Below are 26,265 nucleotides of genomic sequence, written 5' to 3' on the forward strand. Positions count from 1 at the left end.
TAAAAGTTAAGGATATTTTAAATTTTGGGGCTTATTTTTTCAGTTGGGATTCTTGCACAGTGCTTTTTACTTTTTTTTGTGTGAATTGAATTGAAACACAGTTTTTAATGATAAGACATAGTTTTATTTGCAAATTTTCCCAAAACACAAAAGATTCTTTGTGGAACATAAAACATCTACACAGGAAAAGTCACATAACACAGGTTCCATCCTAATCCGGTCCGTTTCAGTACCTCGTGTGACCTCCTCTGGCCTGGATACAAGCCTGACACCTCCTTGGCATGCTTCCAGTCAACTGGTCAATGGCCACCTGGTCCAGTCTTTGCCACTCCTCTGTAAGGACTTCTCTGAGCTGCTGGGCGTTGTTTGGAGGCTGTTGACGATGCTGCACAGCTCTCCCAAGCTGGTCCCATGGATGCTCAAAAGGATTGAGAGCCGGTGAACAGGCTGGCCAGTCCAATCAACGGATATGTTCTGTGTCCAGGCATTCTTGCACCAGCCTCGCACAATGAATTGATGCATTGTCATCCATAAACAGAAAATCAGGACCCACAGCACCAGCATAGGCATGGACAATGGGGAGGATATTGTCATCCCGGTATATTCTTTAATACTGGGCTTAATTGCCCCCTGCTGGAACACATGAAGGTCTGTGTGACCCCTGACACTGATACCTGCTCACATCAAAACAGAGGGACCACCAAAATGGTCGTGCTCAACAATGGCGCACTTGGTGAAATGTTCCCCACGGGCCCTCCACACTTTCTGGTGGCTGTGGTTTGTGGAAACACAAAATCTGGACTCATCAGAGAAGAGTATACATGACCAGGCCTCGATGTTCCAGTCCACATGTGCACGACAAAAGGACAACCTTGTCTGACAGTGTCTGGGGGTCAGTCGAGGGGCAACAGCTGGGCGTCTTGTATTCAGGCCGACAGCATGCAGTCTGTTCCTTATAGTCTGGACACTAACAAGAACACCAGTGACATTCTGGAGACTGTTTCGCAGAGTTCTTGCCGATTCCAAGCGGTTTCGTCAAGCAGAGACACTCAAATACTGTTCCTGAGGAGCAGTTAGAACATGGGGACATCCTGAACGTGGTCTGTCATGATACAGGCCGGTCTGCTGATAGCACTCCCACATACGGGACACCACTCTCTGGCTTACAGCAAACCGTCTGGCCACCTCAACCTGCCATACACCATCTTCAAGGAGCTGAATTGCTCTAGTTACATCTGTGGCTTCCAAATGACGTCACATAGATCCACAGTTGTGACAAAACATCAAAAAAACAACAAGCAAAGAAAAGAACATCTTCATTTTGGCTTCTGTTGACTTGAATATTGTAAAAATTGGACCAGAAGAACAAGCACCTCAAGTGGACAATTGTGAGTATTACCAAAATGCTCAACTTGGCAGTGTTCATTCAAGCAGAACCATGCTGAACTCAGTGTAAAAGGAAATAAACAAAGGGGAGGACCAGGGGAGTCCTAATAAATTGGACAGACTTAAGCACCGGGGACAAAAAAAACAAAGAAATATCCTTAAAATGTTGTTTGTAGTGTAGATGTCTTCTTCTTGCAAGAAACCCATAGCACAGCTGACAATGAAGTTCAGTGGGGAATGAGTTGGAGATGGCAGTGCTTTCTTAGCCATGGCACTAACCTTGGTGCAGGCGTGGTGATTCTGTTCTCTCACCATTATCAACTGACAAAATGTTGTGGCATGTAAGGTTGTAGAGGGCAGAATCTAAACTGGCCATGACTAGGAACCTACAATTTGTGTTTACTGCTATATGTGCATTTAGCTCTGGCACTGACTGTATAAAACTGTTTAAGAAACGAAATGATTAACTGAAATAATTTGACAGCAGATAAGTTATTGTGCTGGGAGGAGACTGGAACTCCTCCTTTCTTCCTTCAGAAAGGAACACACAAGAACCTCATCCTCAGTCAGCCTCCCTTCTGTCTAGTATTGTTAAAGAGTGATCTCGCTGATGTATGGAGAAAACTCCACCCAACAGCCAAACAATATGCATGGGTGAAAGTCAGTGAAGGCAGTGTTCAAGCAGCCAGATTAGACAAACTGTATATCAACCAAACTTACAACAGCAGACTGATCAGAGCAACAATAGTACCAGTAGGTTTTTCTGATCACCATCTAGTCACCATGGATTTTTCATTACTCACTCACTTCCAATGCTCTCCATATTAGCGTTTCAGTGTCCTACTACTCCATGATAAAGCTTTCTGTCAAGTCTTCTCTCAGTTTTGGACTTTTTGGAAACTAAGAAAGGCAGACTTTGAAAGTCTAATGCTATGGTGGGAAGTGGGGGAGACCGAGATTAAAATTTTTTGTCAACAATATAAATCACATATCACACCTGTTGAAAGAAATTGTTGTAAGGAACTAGAGAAAGAAATGAGAGAAATTGAGGATGAGCTCTTTAGTGGAATAGATGGCAATAAGAGACCATCAGAGAATAGAAAGAGAGCATTAAGTCCATTTTTGTCTGAAAAAGCAAAAGGTGGTCTGGTAAAAACGAGAACAATTAAGGACATTGATGCCCTGACATGCTTCTTCTTTAACCTGGAGAAAAGGGTCAGGGAGCATACCTTGATGCTTGATATTAAACGTCCTGATAGGACTGTAACTAATGATCTCTCAGAAATGAAAAAACAAGCAAGGAACTTTTACACTGACCTGTTTAGTGCTGACATCTGTGACCCTGACTGTGTAACGGAAATGCTAGAGGGGCTTCCCCAACTTGGTGATACACAGTATGCTTTACTGGAGTCCACCATTTCATTTGAGGAGATGACAGAGGCAGTCCAGCAGTTCAGTTGTGGCCGTGCATCTGGACTGGATGGGCTTCCTGTGGACTTTTATAAAAAGGTTCTGGAATCTGCTGAGGAAAGACTTGTTTAAGGTTTTCCATAAATGTTTGGATTCTGAGACTTTGCCATGAAGCTATACAAGAGCGGTCCTGACACTGTTGCCCAAGAAAGGGGATTTTGGCCTTCTCAAGAACTGGAGACCAGTGTCAGTGTACTGATTATAATTTTTTTTGTAAAATGCAAAGCAAACAGACTGAAATAGTCTGGTTCTGACCAGCTCTATATGTAATGTATGTTATCATGAGATAACTTTTGTTGTTGTTTTGTTATGATTTGGTGCTATATAAAGATGGATAGATGGATGGATGGATGGATGGATATGGTCATTCACTCCGCTCAGACTTATTGTGTTCCTGGTTGAATAAATAATGAACTCCAGAGCCTGGATATTGGTCTTTTCTGCATTGATCAAGAAAAAGCATTTGATAGAGTGGATCATAAGACCCGTGGAACTTTTGGCTTAAGCGAAAAGTTAATTTCATCGAGTAAGCTATTGTATGCTGGAGCCAATGTACTTGTAAAAATTGGAGGACACCTCAGCAAACCAAACTGACATAAACACAACGGAGGACCCAGAAGCAGCACCACAGAGTTAAGTATTTTAACAGTTTTATTAACAAGCAAACTTGCAACAGACAGGGGACAGACAGCAGGTAGGTCAAAGGCAGGTGGAGGTCATGAACCAAGGAATCCAAACGGAACCAGAAGGGCGCAGGCTGAGACGTGGTCTGGAGACTGAAGGTGGGTCGAAACATCCAGGGCTGAGACAGACAGACGTGGTCGGGCGAATGCTGGTTGTTACCGTGGCAGAAGACAGGCTGCTTGGTCAGATGGGCAGGTGGGTCAGGTCAGGACGAACAGGTTCGGGATCAGAGGTTCAGACAGATAAATGCTGGAGAGTTGCAAACGGAGGTTGAACAATCTGGCAAAATACAAGGGCAAAGGGAGTGGTTATATAGGCAGCTGGGACCCACAGGTGGATGGAGTTAGGTAATTAAGAGGTGCAACAGAGAGAGATGAGAGGTGTGACTGAGAGAGAAAGAGAACAGAACAGGCAGAGGTGTGACAGAACCCCCCCCTCAAGGGACAGCTCCTGACGTCCCAACACAAGAGAACAGGATAGGGTGGGCGGAGGGGGTCTGGAGGAGGGTCAATACTCTTCTGACATGGGCTCCTCTTCGGACCCTGACCCCTCCTCTTCATCAGACGCCAGACCCTCCTCCACCGGCGATCCAGGAGCATGGAAAGGAGGAGAAACCACACCATTGTCCATAGTGCAGCGACGGTTGTTGGGTGGCTGGTCTGTGTTCTGATGGTGAAACTCTTGAATAAGCTGTCCATCCAGAATCTGGCGGGCTGGAATCCACGACCTCTCCTCTGGACCATACCCCTCCCAGTCCACCAGATATTGGAGACTCCTGCCCCTACACCGAGAGCGCAGCAAACGGCGTACAGTGTAGGCCGGGGCACCATCAATCATACGTGGAGGGGGCGGTGGCTGTGGAACCAGCATCAGGGCACTGTCCCGTACCAGCTTTATCTTGGATACGTGGAAAGTCAGGTGGATGCGCAAAGACTGAGGCAGCTTTAACTTGACAGCTACCGGATTTATCACCTTTTCAATGATGAACGGGCCTATGTATTTTGGGGCCAATTTTTTGGACTCGGACTGGAGGGGCAGATCTCAGGTGGACAGCCATACCACTGTCCTGTCACAGTGCTCACATTTCTTGGTTTCTGTCTGTCTTTGTGAAAGCCACAGGTCTTCACTACACAGACACTCAAAAACAGAAACAGTGAAATTAATCTGCTGAATCTGAGTGAGACAGAGTCAAATGGAGCTGGAACAAGTCTGCATAAACAGCCTACCAGTCTCTAATCCACTCTGCCTTTTTACATCCCAAACACTATATTCTTAGAAAGGACACTTATAATAAAGTACAACTCTGAGAGTTATTCTGTAAGAGCTTCAAGAAATGATAATGACAACATTTGCCTATATTTTAAGCTACAAGATGAATAGTTACAAGACACTTGAACATTTTGGCTGAAATTTAGTCTGCTGCAATTTTGTCTGTATATGATACTTCCACTTCCATAGATTAGTAGTGTTATGCAATGTCATGTAAAGTTTTCTCCTGTCTGTTATTCACACCATAGTAACCAACTAGACTAGACCCAGACTGACACTGACTGAAATCTATATTAAGTGGCCTCAGTGTGCGTGCATATATGTGTGTCTCAGGTTTCATACATAATCCAGAAAGAGCTGACTGCTGCAGTTTGGCATAGTTATGTATTTTTGGTCAAGGAACAGATTAGCGAAAACATGAAGTTGATAGGATCAATATTTTGGGAGATATTAGTGATTTTGGAATCCAGTAGCCTTACAATCATGTTGCTATACCCTGAACGCTATGGCAGTGACTGCTGGACAAATGTGCTACAGCATGCACTAATACTCAACAGCATAAAAACTACCACACCTAGAACCTGTGGATCTCCATGGGTCAATGCGCTAGTATTACTTTATTGCAGCCCTCGAACAGAGGTTTCTCATACCTCTTTTCAACCAAAATAAACCTGGTGCTAGTTCAGTGCCAGTGTTAGAACCAGCGCTTAACTGGTTCCAACCTGGTGCTTCCAAAGAACCAGTTTGCTTTCCATACTTCAAGAGCCAAGCGGAGCCAAGTCAGACCCACGTCATTAGGTCATCGTAAAATGCGATCATGTGACTGCGTCTGGTGTGGGAGACACTTGCCCAGAAGCAAGCGCTGCTCTTGTGTTTAGAAGCCTATATTGCAATCCACAGGCGTAAAACATAAATATTCACTCTATGGCATTTGTGATAAACATAAATTTATGAGTTTCAATATTACATGCATAGAAACATAATGCAAGGATAGTTTATAAACTGATAATTAGTGAGGTCAGCAGAGCAGTATTGTTGCCGATGTTTATGTGAGGCATAGGGAAACATGGACAAAATGAACTTTCTGCATTTCAAATGGGTTTATTCAAGCTGAAGTAAAAAAAAAAAAAAAAAAAAAAAAAAAGCTCAAATGAAAAAATGCTTTTAAAACTTTACAAAAGGGAAGAAAACTCCAGGTGAAATGGCTGTGAATCTGTCTCATCAACCATGGGCAACAAGTCTGTAAAGAACAAAACAAAGAAACCGTGCTTGAATTGGACATGTTCTCCCCAATGTGGACAATAACCCTGTCTACTGGAACACGGTTCAGTTAAGTACTCAGTTCAGTTCTGGCTTTTATGAACCCACCAAGGAAACAACATGAAACAACATTTCGGAGAGAACATGGAAATATTGTTAGCATACCACTAGGTAGCGTTTTAAGATCTGTAATGTTTGCAGCTGGCTTTAATCTCTAAAGTTGACTTTTTGTGAGGTATTAATCATCCGTTTGAGAAACAAAACTTACCAGTATCGTTTGCCGCTGTTTTAACCACAGACTCATCCACAATCGAAAGCCACAAGTCCGTGTCTGCTGTGGCCAAGTTCAGTGCACCAGTAGTCTGATTCACCGGTCCCCTAAAACCCAGTCCAGCAGGTCCAAATATGGGATTCTTTCAGCCAGCGGCTGTGTCCAAGCTGTCTTTTCTGGTCCCTGTAGTCCTTCTTTAGTTTTTTTAGAAGCTGCTCCAGGGTCCGGTCGTAGCTGTCTCTCTTTATATTTTTTCGAATATCGGCTTTGTTCGAGAGGCTCCCTCCAACTTGTCTTGGACTTCACAGAAAGCACTGGGTCTCCTCCTCAGTCCACTGCTGCTTGTTTTGCCATCTGTAACTCTTTCTCTAAAAACTAAACTAAACTAAAAACCCGCTGGTTGTAGTTTTCTGTAGTTGTCTGTCTCACATTCTGTTTACTCCTCATTTATTTACCCAGTCAGCTTTAAAACCACAGAGCTGCTGCCAGAGAAGATGCCTAAAGCCAGAAGACAAAGGAGAAAAGAGAATAGACAGAGACAGAAGACACATCAACTCCACATCCAACATCCAACAGGGACCACATGGTATTTTTCATGCAAACTGTTGTATGTATGGCTCCAGCAATAAAGCCTGAGTATCACTGAGTATTTTTTCCCTAAATAAAGGTTCAATGAAAAAATAAACATTGGAAGTAATTTAACTTATGGCTTTAGACAGGTTTGTTTAGGCTTTTTTTTTAGGGATTATGGCAGCAAAATGTAATGAAATGAACAGAGCTGAAGTTGAAAAAGATAGAGAATATGGGACTGATGTTTGCTTACAGGGATTTGGAATGAGAGAGTCTTATGTAAGAGTGAGAGTGAAGAAGTGCACCTCTCAGAATGTGCACTATTTTTAAGATGCATGGCTCCTGGTGGTAATTCAGTCTTAAAACACACACACACACACACACCTACACACAGAGCATGCTGTAGCCACAGTGACCAGCACAACATATTTATTAGTTCTGTCGCACCAATTCAGCATTCACAAAAAACACAAAGCAAACTAAATTAAAGCTGTAAGCAGTAATGATCTGGGCTATAAACAGGCCCGGACTGGGTAATCGGGAGGACCGGGACAATTCCCGGTGGGCCGATATAATATTTAGGCCGTGAGGGCCGGAGTTCACTTTAAATATATATTAATTTTTATTTTTGGGGGGGGGGGGGGGGTTCAGTCATAGCACTGGGTTGATCACGTAAACTGCAACCGCTGTTCCTGGGCCCCACCCCATCTACTAGCAAGCAGACACAGACGCACCGTGACCTGACGTAATCTGTCCTTGCATACAGTTAGTAGCTCTATACTGTAGCTGTGGAGCATATATGATCTGTGCTCTGTAGGCTGTGGATGGTCAGCTGTGTTTGCTGTTTGAAACATGGATAATAGAAAGAGCAAGGGTGGTGTGGAAAAGCAAGAATTAAAAAGAGGAAAGCTCTGGAAGCAAACGCTGCCAAATGTGCCAAAATAGGCAACTTTTTCTCAAAAACGACCTCCCGGTTGGAAACAACTAATGAGGACAATGAACCGGGTAAACCACCTTTAAAGCTAGTTAATTATCGAGTCAATGAATTGTGTGGCAGTGTGGCGTGTAACATAACGTTATGCAATTTAAATAATAGTATAATGCGACGCCACATAACTGGGAAACTTTGTCTTGTAGCTCCTCAGAGTCAGAAAGCAGATCCAGCACCAGGCACCAGCCATGAGCCCACAAGTCCAGAGTGGGCAGGTAGGACTGCTCATAGAGGGAAGATTATTAGAAGAAATAGGCTACAATGAAGACTATGGTGTAGGCCTGTTCAGTATGAAAGGTGCTCTGAGATACTAGATGATTCAGCACTACATGAATGAAACTGACACCAAGGCTTTGCGGAATAGAAGATTTGTGCTGAGAATTCTGACCATTTTTAAAATGTGCTTTAGTGTCAGAAGCAGAGCCAGGAGCCAGTAGTGATGAGGGGATTGCTCCTGTCAGGATGGAAGGAAAAGGCGAGCTGTTGGAACAGACTGTGTGAACAAGCATTAGTTCCAATAAAACCACTTTCTATACCCAAACCATAGTCCTGACCTATTTTATTTTTCATTATTAAAAGTGAGACAGTAAATACACAAAGCCCATAATTGAAAGGCAATAGCATAAAGTAATATAAAATAAGCCTGCATATTTTGCCAATGTAAATATCTTAATTGGTTAAGTAAGTCAAAATGTCTGTAGATATTTTTTATTGTGATACAGGTACAGGTGAGTCTAGGGAAACTGGAGGAAGTGTGAAAGGGAGAGCAGAGTCTACTGATGACAGAGGAGCAGCTCAGCAACACAACCCTGAACCACTAGTCACAAATGAGAAAGATGAAGATGAGTCTGTTGTTAGCTTTGATTACTTTGTTCGCCCTCAGTCACAGGATTTACAGACATTTTTTTTCTTATCATCCTCATCAAACCCCTAATATAACTATACCAAAAGTTTTCAATAGCAAAGATGGAACAAACCGCAAGTAAGTTGTGATGGAAATCTTTTGATGCAGGGGATACAAAATGATAGTTATTAGAAATTGCAGCAAGCTTTTTTTTTTTTTTTTTTTTTTTTTTATATTTTTATATATTCTTTTATTTCATTTCAAACATTTTAAAGGTTTGAAAAATGTTAACACTTATAAGAACAAAATTATAGATTCTGTTATTGTTGTGTTGTGAGGAATAATAATGTTGGAGCTGTCGATGTGCACTCACTGTTGAAATAAATCCACATTGTGAAGCAACCGTTACTTGCACTGAATTGGAAATATTTTAGAAAATACACTGAATTACAAGGCTTTGCAGAACAGTGTATAGACCTAACATGTAAGGTTATAATTCGATGATTTTAATAATAATTGGTGGTGATCTAAAGTGGGCCGGTCTGAGGTATGAAACTCCAGGGCTGAAAATGAGTCTCAGTCCAGCCCTGCCTATAAACCTCTGTGCACTTTGGGTTGGACTGCAGTTGGCGAGTTCTACTGTAAGTATGCAGTCAGGCCTGGCCTTTTTTTCAGTGGTTCACATATGAGCTATTATCATCTGAGGCAAACAGAGGCTGGACACAGAAAGTACCAGGTAAAATTTTCCCCCGGTTTCCCTGATGTGGTTGTTTATAGGCCTAAAAAGCATTTTGGTAAGTCTGGCTTTGCCTCAAAATTTTGGTTAAATCTCATGTGAAGGCTGAATTTCTGGAATTTCATGGTAAGGTTGTATTTAGCCATTTCTGGAAAAAGGCATTTGTAATACTCAACACCAATCAACAGAACGTCACCATAAAGATGACCTTTCATTGCTACAGTCTTTAGATAAAACTGGCCAAATCTGAAGTCACTCAGGTTAAAGCATCACTTTTTTTTTCCAATTGGTAAAACCCTAGTGATACCCTAATTATCACTAATCCATTAGTCTTTCCGTGTTTACACACCTGAATCACTTCCCTCACAGTGAACAACTTCCAAGATGACTCCATCATAAACACAGTCCACTTGTTTACATAACAAACCGAAATATCACTTGGGCCTTGTCAGAGATTTTGTCGCCAAGCACATTGTGGGAATGAGAATTCCATGCAGCAGCAATTTTGCTGTGTCTTCTTGAGTGCTGAACCCAGTTGTCGCCTTTACCTCCATCCACCGACTATACTCATTCTTAAAAAAAAACCCTGGTGGACTGGAGAATTTTACGTTGTAGCGATCTGGCTTGTTTTCTTGCTGAATCTGTGAAGAACCACTTTGGCTTGATCGCCATTCTCACAATGCACTTTGCAGGTTCACCAAAATGGTGGACCTGTTGTTGAATGAAGACCATGGGTCCAAGAAGTTTTTTTGTTCATCTGAACATTTTCAAGTGTCTACCAAATTTTGCTGATGAAGCTGAATTTTTTTTCTTTCTTTGAGCTACTGTGCAACCTCAGAGACCAGGGGTCTGTATCCCTTATGCCTCTTTCCAGTGGCTTTGTCAAAAAAAAAAAAAAAAAAAGAACATATGAAAACGAAGGGCAATTTACAATCATTGTTGTAGGCTTAAAGCCAGTCTTGCATGGTTTATCAGTAAAATATACTGCAAATGTGAAGCATAGACCAACTATATTTTTTCATCAGCCAAAATGTCATACATATACTACATTTAGGCCTGGCAGCTTTTGTGTCAAACTCAATTTGGATTTGTTCATAATTTCAAATAAAATAATACAAATCTGAACTATTTTCTTAATTGTAGTTACATAATTTCACAAATGTACCACACATTTCATTATTGTAGTAGAAAGGCAAATTTAAAGTATCAAATAATAATAAATAAGCTATTGCAGAGCATCCACATTGTTGAAATAGAATCTGCATAAATTGCCATTAAAAAAATCAAAATTCAAAATGCATTTTCCTTTTAGGTGGATGTCATGTCATCCTTAGATTTGTTTTTTAAATGTTGAAGTGATAAACATGAGTGGCAAATTTCATCCATGTTGGTAAAAGAGTGATCTTGAGGGGATCCAAATATAGCATTTTTCATTACTGCTAAAATCTGGTGAGTTTTCAAGCATGCTTAGTTTGTGTTTCTTTGGGAGACTAAGAATGAACATCATCGTTTCCAAAGGGCTTTTGTCATTGTGTCCTCCAGCCCTAAAATTAAAATCAGCAAAATGAATAAAGCAAAGTTAACAAATCCATATAGGTTATAAAACCTGTCTGTAGTGGTGTCTCAGAGGACAAGACGACAGTGTGTTCCCCTCCCCCCCTCCATACGGGTCACTGAATTAAATTTGAATTAGAATGACCCTAAAACCACTCTTCACCTCCATCATTAATCTCCAAATGAGGGAATATGTTTTATATGATGGATGTTTATCCCTTCAGCAGAGTTCACAGAATAAATGCCACAGAGTACCACAGCTGTTCTTTTTGCATGTGTTGGTCCCACACCTTTTGTCTTTTTTGCATGTCCATACTTTAAATAAAGAGGGGCACTCACCTCTCACAGCATCACAGGTGCTCTGAACCTTTTATTGATTTGCTCTCTTTGCTGTGGGGTTTGTTGTTATGCTCCCAGGAGAGGGCAAAGGGGGGGTTGATTTAGGCCCCATCAAGGCGTCTTTGTCCTGGGCCTCAGTGGGCTGACAGAGGCCACAGCTGGGGGGTCTTAGGCCGGCAGACACTCGTCGATATTTGGGTGGAGAGGCAGACAGCAGCGATCCTGTCCGTTCCACCTCGCTGCTTCTTTTTTTATGAGTGAACAAGAAGTGGTAACTTCCCCACCCCACCCCACCACACACACACACACACATTAATTCATAAGGCCACAAACACGTAACAAGCACAGAGACGCCACAGATCCTTCAACACAATCCAGATTGTTATGGCAGTTTGTCCTCCTTATCCTTCTTTGTTCTCCAAATGCTTTTTTTGTTTTTTTGTTTTTGCAGCTTCTGAGGTTCTTTTGTCTGCGGCCGACTTTCAGATGTCTATTTATTCTCTGTGCTTTAATTGTGTTGTCGGCATTAGCTGTTTGAAATTGTTCACTTTGCACATTTTACATCACAATAGGACGCATTGAGCAGCCTGCTCATCCCACTGTCCAGTGCCAGGTCCCCCTTTCAGAGAGGGTTGTTTCATCTTTTTATGCATGTCTGCATTGTACTTAAAAATCCATAAATTAACCTTTAATGAATCACTGGATCTATAGTGGCTCAAACATGTTCACATGCTTGACTGGACACAGCCTGCTACAGGCATGATGTCATGGCTGCATAGGTTGTTTTTTTTTTTTTTGGAGCTGACGCTTGTTTACATCCAATTAACAGAATCCATTGAAGTTTTCTGCTTCTGACCTTGAAAAGACTCAGTCTATTATGTCACCCAAGTATTTGTTTTAGGGCATCCCCTCCAGATTTTATGTAATGTATATCAGTTGTGTATGGCAAGCAGAGGGCTGTTTGAGTGGAATTTTGTTCAATTTGTTAAGCACTTAGAGCATCCAGCATTTACATATTTAAAACATTATGTCACAGCAGTTTAGATATCTGAGAAATTGTTAGGCAATATTCAAAGCACTCTGAGCACAACATGCAAATAACTTGTAAAACATTCATGAGGCTGTTTCTGAGTTTCATTTAATTTTATTTCCTCCATCTCAACATCTTACACACACACTGACACACACATTTACCCTTTCACCTCCTTTAAATACCCTCTGAGGTTAAAAGGTGAGTGGAAAAAAAATCAGAGGTGAAATAAGAACTGAGGGGAATATGAACTGTTTGTATTGTTGTAGTTAAGATCACATAAACCAAGACCAAGTCATAACGGAGACCTGGGGCCTGTTCCAGAAATCGGATTCAACATACTCCGAGTCTAATTTGAAACTCTGAGTCTACTTACTCTGAGTTCAGACACTCCAAGTATCCGGTTCCAGAACAGTGGCTATGAATTGGTTCAATCGACTCTGAGTAAGTTTACCCCGAGTTAGGCACGTGCACGAACCACAACAACAAGCCATCATCAATGGAGCCCTGATAACTGGATTCACTATAGTAACCGCTGACAGCAAGAGTACCAGTTATTTCACTCCACTCAAAGAAGAGGTTCTAATTCAATTATACGGGGAATACGAAGCGGTATTCAGTAGAAAAGGCAACACTGCTGCTGCTGCTAAAGAGAGAGAGGCATCATGCGCGAAAACTGAAGCCCGAGTCAATGTGTAAGTAAGTCAGTGTGTAAGCAAGTCTAAGTTCACTGTAAGTAAGTCCACTGACTTAACAGCCTTTTTGACTTTATAAAAACTGTAGCTTGTAAGTTTAAACATTATTGGATTGAATAAAAGTGGTGGAAAAAATTTGATTTGAGAAGCTTTTAGGACCAATCCTACTGGAGGACAAACACACACGGAGGTAACAGAATATGAAATATAAAAACATCATTCAGAAATGTAATGGCATATTATGTCAGGCCTTGATTGTACGTCATTTATTCCAGTTTGACACTGGCTCATATACAACGTAAATATTCGATGGCTATTTAAACCTCTAACAAATGCTGTTTGAACACATATATGTCCTATCAGCTCATATCCTGTCTAATAGATGAATATTTCAGTTCCACTCAGTCAATAGGAAGAAGGCAGAGGCCATAGTTAAACCCTGCTGTAGTAAGTAACCTACCCAATACTCACATCTACCACATATGGTAATTTAACATATACTGAAGCAGACTGTTCTCCTTTATCACAGGAGGATGATGATTGTAAGGTGCTGCCTCAGAGGGATCCAGAGGAACACACAGGTCAGAGAAGTTTTTTTATTTATTTATTTTACTAACAGTAAATCTATACCCATTCACATTCTTATCCTTTTTAACAGTGCACAGCTGACCAACAGCAAGAGAAGGGTCCATCAACTTCCACAGCAGCAGGTCAAAGGGTGATTTACAATAAATGCCAGGCCAAGTCTTCATGTACAACAGTCAGTTTTAAATGCTGTATGTTACATGCTGTATGTTTGGACAGTTACCAGTTAAAGAGCTGTATAGGAGGCATTTCCTAAAAAAAAAAAAAAAAAAAAAGATGCAAAAAATGGACAAAGACATGTATTTGGATGGACAGACTGGGTACGCCGACCAAGGAAATCAATTAGTGGAATGCAAGATGAGGGGTTGCATTGTCACAGGTAATAGGTGGTAATTGTTGGAACTGCATTATAGATCCTAATTATTGTATTTTTACTGTTAGAGAATAAAGAAGAACAACAAAATGTGAATTCTTTGTCTTCATTTGACTGGTAATGATTGTGTGGCTTAATCTGAAAAATAATTCCTGCAAATTAAGTCTGACGCCCTTCCATCCTGCACCTGAGCTCCAGTCCTGCAGTGGACCACATTAAAGCACTTTTGGGGCCCTGGATCAGGGTCAGGACCATGGGTAAGGGGTCAGCAGAGAAGGCTGGCTGGCATGGATATCCTCTGTCTCCCAGTAGGTACCCATCAGTCTGCCCTGTAAGTAAAGTACATGTGGGTGTGTTTATATCAGGGAGACAAAAATGATAATTGCACAAAGCATCCAGTTACTTACCGCGTGCAAATCCGTCTCTCAGGCTACACTCTGGATATATGTGGAGTATCTGTGGCTCAGGCTATACTCTGGATATATGTGGAGTCAGGTACAGAGCCAGGACACTAGGCTCCTACATTTGTAATGATATGTGCTGGATCATAAATGAGCTTGATAGTGCAGAGAATGGCATTATTATTATTATAATTAGCTACTGTATATTGTGACGTATACTATCATTTTCAACATATTAGTGTCAATACCTGGACATTGATGCTGTGGAGGGACTTCCTATGAACATAATCCCCTTGGTTTTGTGCAGGAACAGTAATAGTACTGTGTGTTCCATCTACACACACTATTACATTTGGAAGACTAGCAAAATGAAGATTATCACTGATCTCAGTCTGCGTTTGCCGCATAATGTCTCTAACATTATTTAAAAGATAATTTAGGGTTTAATATAGAGTTTAAGACTGAAGTGATAATAATAACCTTTACATCGAACATAAGTAGGAATAACATATAAAGGTGAACAAAAGGAAAGAAATAAATAACGAATTTAAACAGAATTTTCCAAAATATTTAAGGTAATCACCAACAAAAGAAAAATAATTTACATACTGTACAGCTATTTCACTGTAGCACTTAACTCTTGACTAGTTACCTCCGCCAAGGAGGTTATGTTTTTGCCAGGGTTTGTTTGTTTGTTTGTCTGTCTGTCTGTCTGTTTGTCTGTCCGTTAGTGCGCAACATAACTCAAAAAGTTATGGACAGATTTTGATGAAATTTTCAGGGTTTGTTGGAAATGGGATAAGGAAGAAATGATTAAATTTTGGTGGTGATCGGGGGTGGGGGGGCCCACGGGGGGGCCCATTTCCAACAAACCCTGAAAATTTAATCAAAATCTGTCCATAACTTTTTGAGTTATGTTGCACACTAACAGACAGACAAACAGACAGACAAACAAACAAACAAACCCTGGCAAAAACATAACCTCCTTGGCGTGGGGGGGCCCACGGGGGGGGCCACTGATCAGCCTTGGCGGAGGTCTGCGCTCTCCGAGTGCTTTTCTAGTTATGTCTGAAATGGAGTAGTAAGAAGCCAAGCTTATATTGTCCAACCCCAAATACACAGAAATTGATAAATAGAAATTCATCAGGAAATAATCGCACATCTATTTGAGGTCTGAAAATTCTCTCCTAATGTAAACTACTGCATATAAACTGTGCTTTTAAATCTATGGGATCATATTTGTCCAGACAATCCATGTCTAATGGTGTGTTTCAGGTGGGAGGAGACAGGTGAAACTTGAGGTTTCTTAAAGAAAACCTGCCAGCGAGCAAGTTATGTTCACTGAGTAAGTTACCGTGGTAACAGACTGAGGGTTTGACTTACCTCTCCTTCTGGTACGGAAAACCCCAAGTTTCCCTCATCTCAGGGTTAACATACTCTGAACTTTTGACATTTAGCTCAGGAACAATATATCTTTGTAACTGAGTAAAACGATTGTAGTGCCCCATATGTCGGAACGGGATGAAATGATACGATGTTCACCTTATGGCCTATAATGTTCACTGGAACATTAACAATGTACAGTAAAGAGCAAAATGAAAATACTGGAAAGACACAAGCATGGATGATTCAGCTTGACATTTAATCAGAGGAAAATAATCATGCACCCATGTACTAACAATGTGATCAATATGTAAACCCTCAGACTAATCAAACCCATGTAACTAGGGAACACCCAAATGAAATAAATGAGGACAGCAAGGGCAGGACCCTCAGAGTGAGTTGGGACATTGTGACTGAGCAGTGTTCTGTCAACTACTCTCCTCGCGAGCAAGAGACACTTGACTCCTGTGTGTTCTTGTGTCTTTCCTTGAATTTAGGTGGCCTGAACCTGACACAGACATTTAACCAAAACAAAATATAGGTTAACACCTTGAATTTTCTTTTAAATTTAAGTGAACAGCATAAAGTGGGAAAAGGTTAAGACAGCGGCAGCCAAGACGTACAGCATGTTAGAGAAAAGAGTGCATTAGGCCCTTTTCCACCACAGGAACTTTTGCAGGAATTTTGAGCATTACCCTAAACTTTCAAAAACCCCGGTTCCATTTGCACCGAAAATTACTCGGGTAAATAACTTTCCCCCGGCCCCGAACTTTCCCCGAAGAAGTTCCTGGTAGGGAGGTAGTACTTTTCAGATTGCCAGGAACTCTTAGGGGTGGGGCTGTGTGCTGGAGAACACTGAGTAGTGGACTACACTCACAGCGTTTCCGCATTCCGTTCACCTGTGTAGTTTAATTTATTCATTTAATTTTCACAAGCTTTATATTTTCATAATTACCTCTGTCAAGGAGGTTATGTTTTTGCCAGGTTTGTTTGTTGGTTATTTATCAAGATAACTCAAAAAGTTATGGACAGAGTTTCATGATATTTCCAGGAAATGTTGATACTGGCACAAGGAACAAATGATTAAATTTTGGTGGTGATGGGGGGGGGGCAGATCTGCCTTGGCGGAGGTCTGCGCTCTCCGAGTGCTTTTCTAGTTCGAAAAATGGACCAAAAGAGAAGCTACAACAAGTGGACGGACGACACGGTCCAAGGTCTTTTGAGCATATTTGCGGAGGCAGAAATTCAGATGGACTTTGAATCCCCAACACGAAACGAGAGAGGTTTGAGTAAAAGCTGTCTGAGCCAAATGTTAGACATAAGCCTAAAGAAATATGAGAAAAGCCAAAGAAACTTATGCAGGATTAAAAGAACCTGAAGGACCACAACGGTCACAGTGGATCAAAAAAAACCAATGGTATGTATATCACAGAAATATTAAGTTTAGTTCGTTCCATGCTGTAGCAGTAGTCAGCGGCACATCAGCTGTTCAGTGAAAAGTCAGGTTAACCTAATGCGAACTGGTCAACAGTCTGACACCAAACCTAAATCAGAGAACTGGATGTATTCATGTTGTCGCCATGAGCAGAACACCGATTTATTTTGTATGTATTGTGATTTCCACCTGAAATGGACCGGACGGACTCGTCTCTTTTTCTGAACCTGCGACTTGTTTGTGCCCTCGTCCATCATCTCCTGTTCTTTACAATGGCCCAGGTAAGACACTTGACATGTCACATCATAGTAGCAGGAATCTGTCATCATGTGTTCTGTTATTCATTTTAGCATTTTTTATTACTTTTCATGTAGGAAAGCGAAACAGGGACCGGGACCATGGAGTTCCACACTGGCTGTCCTGGACCAGCTGGTCCAGACACTGGTCCAGAAGCCTGAACCTTTCATAGATGTTAATTTCCCTTTTAATCTCAAGGCACCTTGATTTTTTTTGCACGTTTTGTTTCAATTTTTAATTAAAAAAAAAAAAAAAAATCTAAACTAATACTGTCTGTTCATTTACAAGGCATCAAAATATAAGTAGAGTGTAAGTACTTTTATGAGTAATATGTAGTCGAATAAAATTCAGTCATTTGTGTAAATCTGTATGACTTTAGGGTTGAACCTGGACTATATCTATAAAACAGAAATGAAAAACAACCATCCATCACACTTACAGTTAGATCTGGTTTAGTTTAAGGAATGAGAAGTTGTAAATACATGTTCTACCATTTTTAAATAGAAATTATGGATATGTAATGATTGTTAATTTAATTTAAAATGTTTTCCAGATGGATTAAGTGATTCAACAACCAGTAAAACGTTAAACCCAAACCGTCCACTTAAAGTACTGTGTCATTTTATTGTGCTAGAGCTTAGTTTGTGAATGTACATTAACTGTACTGCAGTTTCTTTTACTGCTCCCTCATACATCATCAACCTGATTTGAATAAATTACCCTGAACTTTGGGTGCGATTGAAACACAATTACCAAGAATTCTTTTACCCCAAATAAGTTCCTGGTAATGACGTTCCTGGGCTTTTGGTGGAAAAGGGCCTTTTGTCTTTATGAAATAAATGAACAGAATAATCCAAACACACTGGCCATCCAAATTATTATTCAATATTGGTGGTGCTTGTGCGGTTCACAGAACATTACTGAGACCGTAGTTTTTCTAGATCACAGTCAGTTTAGTAATCCTACTCTGAGTCATCTTCTTCCTTCAGTCTTGGCCTTGCCCTAGTGATGTGCAGGTTTTTCTTTTCTTTTCTTTTTTTTTAACCTGCTTTGTGGAATTTTTTTGACCCACCCCGCAAATAAAGTGACATTTTTTGGACCCGCACCAACCCGACCCAGGTCCGCTGATCCGCGTATCACTACTGCTCACTGCACTCCATGTTTTCGTGTATTAAGATGAGAGTATCAACCTGTGCTGAATGATGGCTCGCCCGCTGTCGGGTGATGGAAGGGAGAGAGAGAATAACACATGACTAGTCGACTCCTCCAATGTAACGACTTGTGCCACAGACGTCAACAAACCGACTTTTCAGTTAATGCCCTAATAGAAACACTGAAAGTTATGTCATTTCAGCATGAAGGTGGTTTGTATGGCATCTTAAACACCCTGAAGCTGAGTCTGGGTACATTCCAGTCTCATGCTCCTCCTGCCAGATGACACCAATGTGCCAACTAGACTTTCTCATCCCACACCCAGTCAGCACTGTGCCCTTTCCTCACGTACATAAACCTCTGCATCTGCGGGAGAGGTATAGATGAGTGACTTGACTGACTTAAAGCAGCATATGACTTTCATCACAATTTTTTTTTCAAATTTGTAAAACCAGAGTGATAGTTTAACTATCACTAATCCATTAGTCTTTCCGTGCTTACACACCTGAATCACTTCCCTCTCAGTGAACAACTTTGCAGATGACTCCATTATAAGCACAGTCCACTTGTTTACATAAGAAATCAAAATGTCACTCAGGCCTTTTTGGAAATTTTGATGAGAAGTGCATTGTGGGAATGGCGACCAAGCGAAAGCGGTTTCTCATAGATTTGGCAAGAAAATTAGCTAGATCGCTACAACGTAAAATTATACAGTCCACCAGCGTTGTTTTAAAGAATGAGTATAGTCGGTGGATGGAGGTAAAGGCAGCATTTGGGTTCCCATTCCCACAATGCATTTCGTGTCAAAATTTCTGAAAAGGCTAGAGTGACATTTCAGTTTGTTATGTAAAACAAGCAGACTGTTTATGATGAAGTCATCTTTGGAGCTGTTCACCATGAGGGAAGTGACTAAGGTGCGTAAGCACAGAAGGACTAATAAATTAGTGACAATTAGGCTATCACTTGGGTTTTACAAATTTAGAAAAAAAAAAAAAATTGTGATGAAAGTCATATGCTGCTTTAAGCTGTGCAGCATTTGCATATTCTTCTAGGAGGGAGGTTTGGTAATATGCAAGAATATCTTACACAGAAGTGCCAGAGGAGCTGAGACTTGGACCTCACATACCTCATAACCATAAAGTGCAGGGTACTATAAAACAAAGAGAACATGGGCTGATGCTTCCTCAGACATGAGGGGGGAGACTGGCGTTCCTGGTAAATACCCAAATCACTCCAAACCTGTGTCTAAAAACTATTCAAGGCATGCTGAGACAGTGTGTGTGATCATGGCAGGCCATGCTGTTTAATGACACAGATAGCGAATTCTTGTCATTCCCATGGAGAGCACCAAGTCAAGACAAAGGAATATAGAGGATGACATTTATTGATAAATTGTGGCATGTACAACATGAACCAAACATGAAGTAACAGATTATGTATCAGTAATAGCTTCATGAATCAGTACACCTGATACTTTTAAAGAGGAAATCTACAGACTAGAAGGTCGACTGATGCAAGAGAACATTATTTGCTACAAAAGGCTTTGATTATTCACACTACCCCAACTGGGTTAAGCTGAAGGTAAAAAAACAAAAAACAAAAAAAATTAAGACCAGTAAGAAATTTCTCTGTACAAATTGTGCAAATCAAAAAGTTCTACAAAGTAATTATGAAGCAAATATACAAACTACACACAAAAAAGACCTCTATTGAGAACACTCAAAGTATTCAGTGAAAATATTATTGCTACAAAGTATTTGTTAACTAACTTTGACACACTTAGCTTCATTATTAAGTCAGAATAACATATAGGTTAGCTTTCAGGTTTTGGTAATATTTATGTTCATGATCACCACTATTAAACAATCACTTGGAGTGAATGCATCTTAAAATGAGACTTCTGTAAAGTCGAAAACAGTACATTCACAAACTATTTTCAGAAATAGAAAGGATGGAAAACACAGATCAGCCTTCTTTGACTAAATAAAGGCAATGCCAATTTATACAGAACAAAAACTATACTGTAAATAACCCTGAGATAAAAGGATAAAAACTGAAAAATGACATTACTGGCAAAAAAACCCTAATTTGAAATAACATCCTGAAACAGAATAGAAGTACCTTCTACAACCATCCAAGGCCACGATCTGTCCTGTGTGAGCTTGTATTTTAAGTCCAAGAAAGATATATAAATTTAGCTCACCAAAATTGAGGGAAGCCCAAGAACAAAATCTAAAAATATAGACAGGAAGATGGTTTTCTGTGCACAAAATCATACACTTCTCCAAATGCCTTCTCCTGTACCCCCCACCACCACCACACACGCACGCACGCACGCGCACACACACACACACACACACACACACACCTATCAGGCCTGGCACGGCAAAGATCTAATTCAGTCCATCAGCACTCTGAATAAATTATACCTGAGTAACCACAGCTAACCGAGAGAGGAACCACAATAGAGGACAGCTGACCTTTTTTTTTTTAAGTCAACTGTAAAAGTAATGTCAGTGAGCAACAGTAACATGTTAGGGCAGATGCCGTTAAGACCATCACCATGTTTAACCATTTAACATTATCTCTGTTTTAATGGAACGTTAGGATGACAACAAAAGTCTAAAAATGCATTAATTAAATCTGACTTGAAAAGGAACCATCTTCCAATTTTAGTGTTTCACAATTGGATTTAAATAAATCCGTTATCCTGACAGTAAGATTTTATATAGGACATATACAAGTCCAATGTAAGACATGGATGACACTTTTGGATATTTGGGTAAAACACAACCTATAACTACATCAATTTAATCATGGCTTCAATAAAATCCTAACTCTAAAATGATTTGCTGGGGGCCTGGTGGTGGTTAAGAGGTTAACACAAGTCAATGAGCAGTTCAAGGCAAAAAAGTTACGGAAGCTTGTTGCTTTAGAGCATTGTTTCTCAACCTTTTTTGAACTAAGGGCCACTAACGGCATCATGAGCCTCCTGCCGCTCCCCATACACCTGAAAAAATTAGGGATGGGGGGTATTCTAAAAGTTATGCGACATACCTGTATGTGGAGGACATGGTGGGTTATATAGCTCTGTAGGTACAGCCTCCCCCCTCCTTATCATTTCCCACCTGCCGCCCCCAAACAAAATTGTGACGGGGGGGGGGGGGGGGGGGGGGTTGATATCTGTATTACACGACGGACCTCAATGGGGGGTGGAGTATGTGCCTCTGTTATCTTGGAGCTTACACAGGCTCTTTATGTGGGGGTACTGACCCCGTTGAGAAATACTGTAATAATCCAACCGCTTGCATTTCGGCTTCATCTCCTTTGTACCAATAGCCAGTGAGTCTGTGATTTTTCGTGACGACAACCCCCCCCCCCCCCCCCCCCCCCCCCCCCCCCCGGGGGTTCCTGTAGTTGTCCGAACTCCAACATAGACCAAATATTCTTTATACCCAGAACATATTGGTGTGGTTCCTGTCAGTGTCCACATGGCAACAGGTCCAGCTCAGGCTAGTACCTAAATGGGCAAGTTACACTAGAAGGATGAGTAAATGGATTGGGGAGGCAGGTCAAGATAACAGACTTCCAGTCTTTTTGCTGCTGTTGCCACAACTCAGTCTCGGCTACAGCTGAAAATCATGTGAATCACGTTGGATGGAGCCCTTCATCCTCCTCCTCCTCTGTGCAGTCACTGAAGGGAGATGCATGCCTGCATTCCCGCCGCCAATCTGGTGGAGACACAAAGGGTGACAGACAGTTGAATGTCCTGTGAACTGAAGGGAGCCGTTATATGTGAGGACCTGGACCACATGACTGGAGGGTGGAGAGGACGTTCTCAAGAGACAGACAGGAATGCAGAGACCTTGGTCCTCCAGCCAACACATCAGCTTATCAACCCCCCCAGGCTGTTATTTAGTCAGAGTCCCTCTGGCATGTGGGGATAAGCTGCTCCAGCCATTTATGTTGCGAGGTAATAAATATCTGAGCCCAGCAAGTTACTGTGGCTCCTGAGGAAAGAGGGATTAAAATGCCAATAATCAAAACCATGTGCTGATCTACTTTATCTGGACAACATTCATACAAATGTACAACCAGGAATGAAAAACAAGGGGAAGGAGTGTCTCCTTTAAGAAAGTGTTTGAGGTGCTCTTTGGACTTCTCTTTTAAAACAATATTTTAGACAACATCTCAGTGAGATGTGGCTTCAAGTTCCTATCCAGAAGTCAGTCAGTCAATCAAATTGTATTTATAAAGTGCCACGTCATAACAAAAGTTATCTGATGACACTACATTTAGAGCTGGTCTAAACCAGACTCTTGAACCAATTTACAGATACCAACAGAATCCTCCAGGAACAAACACTACCTTGAACAGGCACAAACCATCAACCAAAACTAATCTGCAGCTTGGAAGCCAAAAAGTTTGCTGTGCATTTTAGAAGTCTAATAGATAGTACTTAATTTTTGTTTGTTTGTTTTTAATTGTAATTGCTTTGAAAATTAGTGCCTTGGAGTCCTTTTTTTGAGAACTTGTATTAACAGTGTTGGGGAGTAACTCATTGCTTGGTTATGATTGACATTAGTCCTCAAACACAGATAGGAACTCATATAACCATCATATTTACACTGTGAGGGACAGGAGACTGGGCTCAATATGTTGGCATGAACTTTAGTTTAGTGAAAATGAGGGACACTGAAGAAAAAAGTGACTTTGTATTTGAACTGAAATGTCTGCTTTGATTTTTACCCTGCCCCCCAAAGGGGAGGCAAGGGGTATTGTTTTTGGTTCGGTTTGTTTGTTTAACACTCTAGCAGCAAAAATATTGGTTGAATTCATACCAAATTGGATTGATAAATTGCCAGTGACCCAGAGCACCACTTCTTTATTGGTTTAATGGGGTGGTTGGATAGAACTCCAGTCACTTTGAAACTCATAGCTCTAAGTCACTGGGCTATGGGAGTTACATCATCTGGACAAATACAGTGGTTGTGCACCATCTCAGAAGAACAGTAGCTTTAAATTAAACCTTTTAATTCTGGGATGATCTCTTCACCATAGTGTTGACACATTTGCAACAGATTTGAACATTCTATGCAAAATCAAGAAAAACATAAAACTTAAAATGCAATTTCCTGAATACTGAACTAGACACTGAGATACTGATTGAGCCCAAATAGGTCTGAAACTTTGTAACCTCTTCTCAGTTTCAACCACATAACCTAACCCTACATTGTCTTAGTGGTTGTGCCAAAAAAAAAAAAAAAAGAAACGTTCCAGTTAATTCAAGATATATTAAGGAACTTTTGAAAAAAATGTTATGTTAATCTGTGTTGAGGCTTAAATTCCTGTCATGTCTTTAGTGTCAGTTAAAACATCTATTACAGAACTCACGACCACTGAATTAGAATTAACCACCACATTTCTAATGTGGTTGCAACTTGTCTCTGACCTTTACAATTCAAATACCTTGTAATGTTTCAGTCATCACATCCTTGCATGTGTTCAGCAATACTTTTAATTTTTTTTTTTTTTTTTCTTCCTACAAATGTAAATAAATGCTGTAGAATCCCTCCTCTCTCCCTTTCTCTGCAACCTTAAATATTTCAGTGTCTACTTTTCCTCCCCTGCTGTTATGATGGAATGTTCCAGTGGATATGTGAGGGGGTTGGAAAAAAGGGCCAAACATGAGGTTTATATCTGATTAGAATATTCATGATGATGCAGTAGATGATGGATTGTGTGCACTATTCCTGAGTAGACAGACACACACACAGAGACACAGACAGACAGACACAGCACAGACACACACACACACACACACACACAGAAAGACAGACAGTCGGTTGACAGTTAGAGGCTGCCGCTGCTGGGGGTTTGTTTGGATAACCTAATGAGTTGTCATTTCCATGGCTGACAAAGCCAGACTGGAATGACAGAAGCCTCCATTGATCCGTACACATCTGTTACTGTTGTGAATCCACCACCTGGAGCATGTCAGTTGCAGACAATCAGAGCACTGAGCAGAATAAGGCAAATAATGTAATAAAAATAAAATAAAATAATGTCCTCAATTCATTACAATTCATGGGAAATTACTGGCAGGTTAGTGAGTTATGAGCTACTGTCATTACAGCTGATACATTATGTGCCTCTATGCAACACATGCTTATTCTTTTTCCAGTTTGGTTTAATGGTCTAACAGCCCTAACCATAGCTAAGCATCTTTGTTTGTTTTTAAACCACTGGGTTAATTATGGCTCATTTTCATCCACAGTCCATGGGCAGGTTCTGACAATATCATTATCCAGTGCTTAAACCAGTACTACAGAAAAATAAAATGCAATGGAATAGGCCTTGGCCATAATATAATGGCTTTCTTAAACTTTCACTCAGGACCCCCCCCAAAATATGACTTTAAACTGGAAACCTTAAGTGGGATAATTTAGACATGACACATAAATACACGTTTTATGGATAAACTGTGAGTACTTGAAGAAAATGGTAGAGTTGACTAATGTTTGTGTTTATATTATAAATGTTACAGCCAAAATTGTGGGTTTTGGAACATTTTATTTAGATGGCGAATGAGTGGGGGCAGGAACAACAGGTAACAAAGTTCTCCCAGAGAAGAACCTCCAGTTACACACGTTATGGTTTGTATTTATGTCCTTAACCACTCTACTAACCAAAAATGATTTAAAAAATAAATAAAAAAATAAAAAAATAAACCTGTAAGCAGCATTGGGCGGGACCTCACCCCGCCCTTCACTGTTGGCACCTCAGCTCCAATCACACCTTTCCAGGTCCCACCTTTAATGAATTGTACAAACAGTTGAGCGTTTGGTCATTAAAATAAAGACGAGTTATGCAATACTCATTATTTAGTATTATGAATGAGGCTTTTATTTTAAAAACCCTACTGTGTGTGTATGCATGGGTGTGTGATAGGGATGCAATGGTACAGGTTATCCACGGTTCGGTACATATTGTGGTTCTTGAGTCACGGTTCACAGTTCGGTACGGTTCGGACGCAAAGCCTGGCTGGCGCCCAGCTGTGCACTGAAACATAACTGGGAGCTGACGAAGAGCCTTAAGGCTAATTTATGTTCCTTTATGTACGTAAATAGATTTGTCCATTTCTAACATTATCATGCATCACTGCATTAATACTTCTATGTGTCCTGTACATTGGAATGAGCATTTCTCAATCAATCCACCAGAGGGTACCACTCTTAATTACCATACTGGACAAATACCATGGAGAAGAGTAAAGTTTTAAGAGAAAAAGAAGAAAGTCAATAATAACAAACATGACAATGACAAAGGAGGTTTAACAAATGTGGATTCTAATGTTAATATTGAGAAGGGTAGTTGGAATTAGAAGGGCTGTGCTCTGTGTCCGAATTGAGTCGAGATCACCGCTTCCGGCTGGGGCCGGGCTCACTGTGTGCCACTCCACCACCTAATGCTCTAGCCGAGCTCTACGTCTGGCTCCAACCAATGACAGTAGAATTCCGTATGTCAGTCATCTTGCAAA

At 40.8% G+C, this 26,265-nt stretch overlaps 1 protein-coding gene across 2 annotated transcripts in view; it reads right to left on the minus strand.

The window, feature by feature from the left end:
* Positions 1-13,910: 13,910 nt before the first annotated feature.
* The window catches only part of enc3 (ectodermal-neural cortex 3), a 52,202-nt gene continuing 39,847 nt past the window's right edge, over positions 13,911-26,265 (minus strand). The window contains exon 4 of one of the 2 annotated variants that reach the window (XM_030132090.1): positions 13,911-14,386. The gene's annotated coding sequence lies outside the window, so the exon portion shown is untranslated. Of the gene's footprint in view, positions 14,387-20,092; positions 22,457-26,265 lie in introns of those variants that run through there. The other variant, XM_030132089.1, reaches the window with a different exon arrangement.

This window comes from Sphaeramia orbicularis, chromosome 4 (assembly GCF_902148855.1).
Source record: "Sphaeramia orbicularis chromosome 4, fSphaOr1.1, whole genome shotgun sequence".
In the NCBI taxonomy this organism is placed as follows: domain Eukaryota; kingdom Metazoa; phylum Chordata; class Actinopteri; order Kurtiformes; family Apogonidae; genus Sphaeramia; species Sphaeramia orbicularis.